This window comes from Gadus morhua, chromosome 2, assembly GCF_902167405.1.
Source record: "Gadus morhua chromosome 2, gadMor3.0, whole genome shotgun sequence".
NCBI lineage: Eukaryota > Metazoa > Chordata > Actinopteri > Gadiformes > Gadidae > Gadus > Gadus morhua.
Window position 1 is genome coordinate 16,973,175 of NC_044049.1, and position 6,571 is coordinate 16,979,745.

Sequence of the window (6,571 nt, forward strand, 5' to 3'; positions counted from 1 at the left end):
TCTTTACGCCTACTCGCCTAGCAGCTATAAAAATCTATAAAAACTATAAAAACTACAAAATGACTCAATTAATGCAGGCTATGTGGAATATGCGCCGACTTTGGCTCAGCCTCTTCCGCTACGTAGCTAAGATGGCTGCCGTTGAGTACGGAAAGTGTCCTTCGATCCACACTTCACGATTAGCCCGTTTTGAGTACGACATCCGGGTCCTTGAAGTATACTTCTTTTCGCCGGATCTGAATTGGAACGTACTACGTACTCAAAATTTGGCTAGTAAGTACGGATAGTACGGGTATTGGAACACGGCACGAGTAGGGTCCGACTGCGTCCTGCGTCCTAGAAATACACGCCCCTCGTGGGAAATACACGCCCCTCGTGGGAAATACACGCCCCTCGTGTGAAATACACGCCTATACAGAGTAGGCGTGTATTCCAAGTGCGGGTGGTGACGTATATCATTCGCGTCGAGAGCAAAAAAAAAAGCGTTCACAAAGCGGCCTCAAACAAAACGTTATGAAACTTCTTTGCGAAAAAAAATTGTGAAAATGATCATTTAAATCCACAAACAACATATGTTTAATCCAGGGCATACAAAGACTGGGACCGGAAAATAATTACTCTCTCTCCATTGAAATCCATTCATATTTTTTGATCTCATAGGTCCCATGGGCTCCGGAAAGCGCCTGCCTTCAAGTGGGTTAACGTTTGTCAATTGAGTCGGTCCAGACTCTCTGTACAATTGCAATTGAGTACGAGAGTCTGGTAGGACCAGGCTAGGCAGGGACCCCCATACCCCCCAACAGGTTTTGTCCCCCCTATTGCTCACTGTTAGTGTGTGTGTGTGTGTGTGTGTGTGTGTGTGTGTGTGTGTGTGTGTGTGTGTGTGTGTGTGTGTGTGTGTGTGTGTGTGTGTGTGTGTGTGTGTGTGTGTGCCTTTTAGGTCCCCGTATCATTCTGCAGGTTTAACACACTGGATTGCACCAAATTAAAATTGAATGCAAACCATTCTCAATCATTACTAAGTTGATGACCCAATATATAAATAACCAAAAACAAACAGGGCTACTGTTACAGGCCCTGGAAAGTATTTATTAAGGTCAATTGGTCAATCCTTCGTCCATCGCAGGAAAGCATGAGAATCAAGGCCTTTCACATCACAATAAACTGTTAATCATCATTTAGCGCCTTTTCTATGGTGGGTACACAACATTCATATAGCAAACCCTATTAGTATTGACCTTCCCTGAGAACATAAGATCCTTGATGTTAATGCTAACATTTCGTGCAGGTACTAAATAAAACAACAAAGTATATCAAGGCATCTGTTGCTATTTATGATATTTGATCAATCAATATATCAATTTATATATATATATAAATGAATAATTTGTGTGACAGTAATATACCCTCCAGGATTAATTGAGTGTGTATCTGAGTTGGAAAAATGTCTTCTAATGACACATAAAAAGTTCACTGTCTATGCCTTAAACATGCTCTCCCTACACCCGGCTAAACTTCCTAATGTGTCCCAATGGCCAAAACATTCTAATAAATGACACTTACAATGATAACAATAATAAATCTAATAATATTAACTATTACTACTATATTACTTCTACTTATTATTTATTTGTGGTTTAATTACTCGGACAGATGCAGTGTTAATAGAACAGATATCCCATACGTAGTTTCATCGTTTTTATAGCGGTTGTTAGTGTACATCATCTGTCGCTTAACGCATACTTATGGATCATGTACTTATGTACCTTATAAATAATATAATGCCATATTCTCATTATTCTCCCTGACAGGAGCCTCTTGCTGTCGCTATGAAGCAGGAGATGAATGCAGCACGGCTCCATCGCCTGCTCCCTCCAGGGTCTCTCTGCTGGCGCTGGCCGGCTCTCTACCCTCTCCTGGTGCTGCAAGCTCACCACACGGAGAACAACAGACCACTAGGCCAGCGGAGATAAGAGATCCCCAGCCACCGGCACCAGTCTCCCGTTGGCACTTACTCACTGGTAATGAACTATTCATTATCTCAATGTATAATGGGTGAATTACAATAACAACAAATTAACTATATATATATATATATATATATATATATATATATATATATATATATATATATATATATATATGTGTGTGTTTTGTTCAGCAGTATTGTACAGCACTGTATGGAATAATATACTGGTTAACATTTCTTGAACAATGACGTTAATTATGGGTAATAAGTTAACTAATTCCTCTGTCAAACTCCAATACTTTTTCTGTACCAGCTGTTCATTTCCTCTTCCTCGCCTGTTGCTACCGTTTATTCCTTTCATCGAAGGCTTTCTCTTAATTATCCACCAACTTCAGACCATAGCCTTCTCTCCTCCCGGCGTGTGTGTGTGTGTGTGTTTGTGTGTGTGCGTGCGTGCGTGCGTGTGTACGTGCGTGCGTGCGTTTGTGCGTGCATGCGTGCGTGCGTGCGTGTGTGTGTTTGTGTGCACACGTGGGTGTGTGTCTACTTTGTTACTGTGTTGGTATACCGGCTATATGATTGTGTTTTTTTTTTTGCCACATGTTTTCACAGGTGTAGATATATATTTGTGTTCATTTTGTGTCTCCAGGTTCCGGTGATTAAAATGTGAGCAAAACCCCCTGTTTTCTGGCAAAGATTAGTTAACACCTGTTTCCTCAAAATTACGTTGGATGATGAATGTATTGCTTTAGCAACAGTGAGAAAATGGCAAACTATGTTAAAGACATACTGAGCTGTTTAAAGGAGACATATTATACCAAAAGGTGTGAGTGTGATTAGCCTTACAAGCCGTTTAGAAAATCTACCCCGTTTGACATCACTAGTGGGCGTGTCCACCTAGATCTGTGCTGGATAGATCGATCTACCAGCCTACCCAGTGGACTGAAGTTAACGTTGCTCATCTATCCAGCACAGATCTAGGTGGACACGCCCACCAGTGATGTCATACAGGGCAGATTTTCGAAACGGCTTGTAAGGCTAATCACACTCACACCTGGTGGTATATGCCTCCTTTAAAGCAAAACAAAAACGATGGAAGTGAACCCAACGGTTTGTGGTTCACTTGCATGTGGCCCCAAATCAGCCCAGTCGCAGCAGGACCAAAACTCATTACTGCTGTTATGATCCACGGGATGCCGAGGAAACAGGAGAGGGTGGCACCGCTCTGGAGAAGTGATGCATGAAACACACACACTCACACGCACACAATTACATACATATACGTATACAAACACGTAAACTCATGTACATATACACCCTTGCACAGATTCACAACCATTTACATAAACATGCACACACACATACACCCACAGACACACACGTACGCACACTACACACATGTACCCAAACACAAAAACACATTTAAATATTGTTTCCTGGCTTGTCTGCTGTATTATGCAGACCATTGTTGGCATTTTGTATGGGTGTCTAACTTTTCTTATTCATATTCCAAGCCTTGCTGTGAGTTGAGACACACATGATGTGGAGCCTGTCGACCTGATCATTCCAAACAGAAGGCACAGATGGGGACGGGTGTGAGTGAAAACAAGGGCGCCTCAACTGAAACACTGCAGGGACGGGCATGTGGTTTTGAAAATGATAAACAGAGACACATTAACAGAGATTTAAGCGGTTCAATCACATTTCTGATTGAGGAGTGGAGATGGACGGACCTGGAGGTGGGGAGAAATGGAGGGAATGGAGAGAGGTAGACGGGGATGGGGGGTGATTGAGGGAGGTGCAGGCAGTTTTAGGAAGGTGGAGGGACGTGGACGAGGGCGGATGGAGTTGCAGGGGAGAGGAGGTTTGTCGAGGAGGAAGAGGGAGTTGGTGGGAGGAGGTGGTGGTGGTGGTGGTGGTGGTGGTGGAGGAGCAGGTGGAGGTCGGAGGAGAAGGGAGAAGTCAGAGGAAGGAGGAGGAGTAGAGGGGGTTGGAGAAAGGCGGAGGAGGTAGATGGTTAGGGGACTTGGTTGAGGGAGCTGGTGGAGGGAGAAGTCAGAGGAAGGAGGAGGAGGTAGAGGGAGGTGGAAGAAGTAGAGGGAGGTGGAGGAGGTAGAGGGAGGTGGAGGCAGAAGGAGTATGAGGAGACAGAGGCAGGAAGAAGTAGGGGGAGGTGGAGGAGGTAGAGGCAGGTGGATGTATAGTGAGGTGGAGGACGTATAGGGAAGGGGAGGAGAGGAAAGTGGATGACGGAGGTGGCGGTGGTCGGTGCAGGTAGAAGCAGGGAGATGAAAGGAGTAGGAGGAGGTAGAGGCAGGGAGGTTAAGTTGCTCTGGGAGTGATGATGTGTGCAGCAGTGAAGAGCCCAACGGGGGCAAGAATAGCTTTCTCACCATGGAAACCAAACAGATTGTGATGAAGGTAAAGTAGAGGTAATCACCACACTAAAACCAACGCACACACACACGCACACACACACACACACACGCAGATGCACACTTTCATAAGCACACTTACACAAACGCTAACACAGCCAGACACTCGGACACAGACACAGACTAGGAAGAGAGGGCAGAAATGCAATTACTGTCTGCACAACACAAACACACATACAAACACCCACACCCACGAAAACTCACTTAAGCAGGGGATGAATGGTGAGAAAACTTGTAAGGTGTCTGGGGAGATGGAGGAATGCCTACCAGCGGAGACACATCGAGCGTGAAAGTATGAAATATGTACAACCTTGATCATAAATGCCTCGGTGCGTCGCTACGGCTGGGATCAGACGTGAACTGTATGGGGGATTGATTGTCACTTTGAATTGAAGTGAACCCAGGAGCCTGGAAAAGCCATGTATTTTGGGATTGGGGAAAAGCCAGATTTATATATCCCCTACAAATACAGCAGAGGATCAAACACTTATTGGATCCAGCCATCATGAAAAGGAATGCCGATAGATCATAAATAAACACAGACATACACTTGCGCACACAAACTACACACATACGTACGCACACATCTACTCACGTATAAACACACACATCTACTGACACAGACACACACATCACACAAATCAACACACACAAACACACACCCATACGGTACACACACAGACACATATCTACACTTCCGCACACACACCCAGTCAAACAAATGCAATTACACACACAGCCACCTACTCCATAAATATACACGCAAAAAAAACACATATCCGCACACAAATATACACACACAAGCACCTACTAACACAAATAAACATATCTACAAACATACACACACACACACAAACAAACTAAAAACACCAAGTATTACACTTTTCTCCATCACCCCTAACAATCACAGTGTTTGACCGACCTCAAGCAGCTGTCAAAAATGGAACTGAGTGAAGCAATGACCAAATAATTAAATTCAATTCAATTCAATTTTATTTGTATAGCCCTTAATCACCATTACAGTCTCAAAGGGCTTAACAGGCCAAATATTCATGACACCCCCCTTTACCCAAGCCCCCACACGGGCAAGAAAAAACTCCCTTGAAATTAGCAAGGAAGAAATCTTGAGAAGAAACACATAGTAGGGGATCCCTTCTTCCAGGGACGGTCAGGAGTGCAATGGGTGCCACAATTGACGTACAGGTAAATACATGCACGTCATAATAAAAAGGTGATTGGGTTCTGGCCGGTTATCCATGAGGAGAGTCCCGGCATCCAGTCCAGCACCCGCAACACGCTAGAACAGACAGAATAGTGAATTAGAACGGAGAAGTGCATAGTGGGAATGTATACTGTAATAACAAAAGCACAAGCAAACAAAGTGGTCATCACTTTGCATCTGTCGTTTTCACACTACTATGTTCCAAATGCAAGATTGTAGAGGTGCGTTTTGAGCTTTCCTTTGAATAGCTCCACAGAGTCAGCTTGCCTGATCACTGATGGCAGCCTATTCCATAGGAAGGGGGCTCGATAGGCAAACGCTCTCTGTCCAGCTGATTTCTTCTTAACCTTCGGCAGTGAAAGAAGGCCAGCTCCCGAAGACCGTAGGACTGAGAAGGCCTATAAGGAATGATCAGGTCCTTCAGGTAGGATGGAGATAATCCATGCTTTATAGGTTAGCAGTAGCATCTTAAAGTCCGATCTGAAAGTGATCTGAAATTCCATCTGTGTCGAGAAGGCCCGGGATGAAGAGGCATTTACAAGGACTGTGGAACTCCAAGGAAAAGACACACAGAGACATAATAAGACGGGTGAGTCGTTTGCCTAAATGGCTTTCCTATTCCAAACGTTTTAGTTATTTTCTGACGCTAACCTATGATTATGATTCACTTTCATTTAAAGACAATATGCAGACGCGTAACAACAAACCCTCGGCAAAGCAAGCGAGCGGCCCACCATGTCTGAGTGAGGAACCAGAGCGTCTCCGACTGGCCTGCCAAGTGGAAACCACACAGCCATCACAGTGGAGGAACCCGACATTTTATTAAAGGTTTGGGCTGATAGGCGAGACAGAGTCGATCACCGCAGATAGTTTTCCATTTATCATGAGGACCTGAGTTATTTGTTCATGTCTGTACCCGACTCCTGGGGCAGGATTAATCATAGG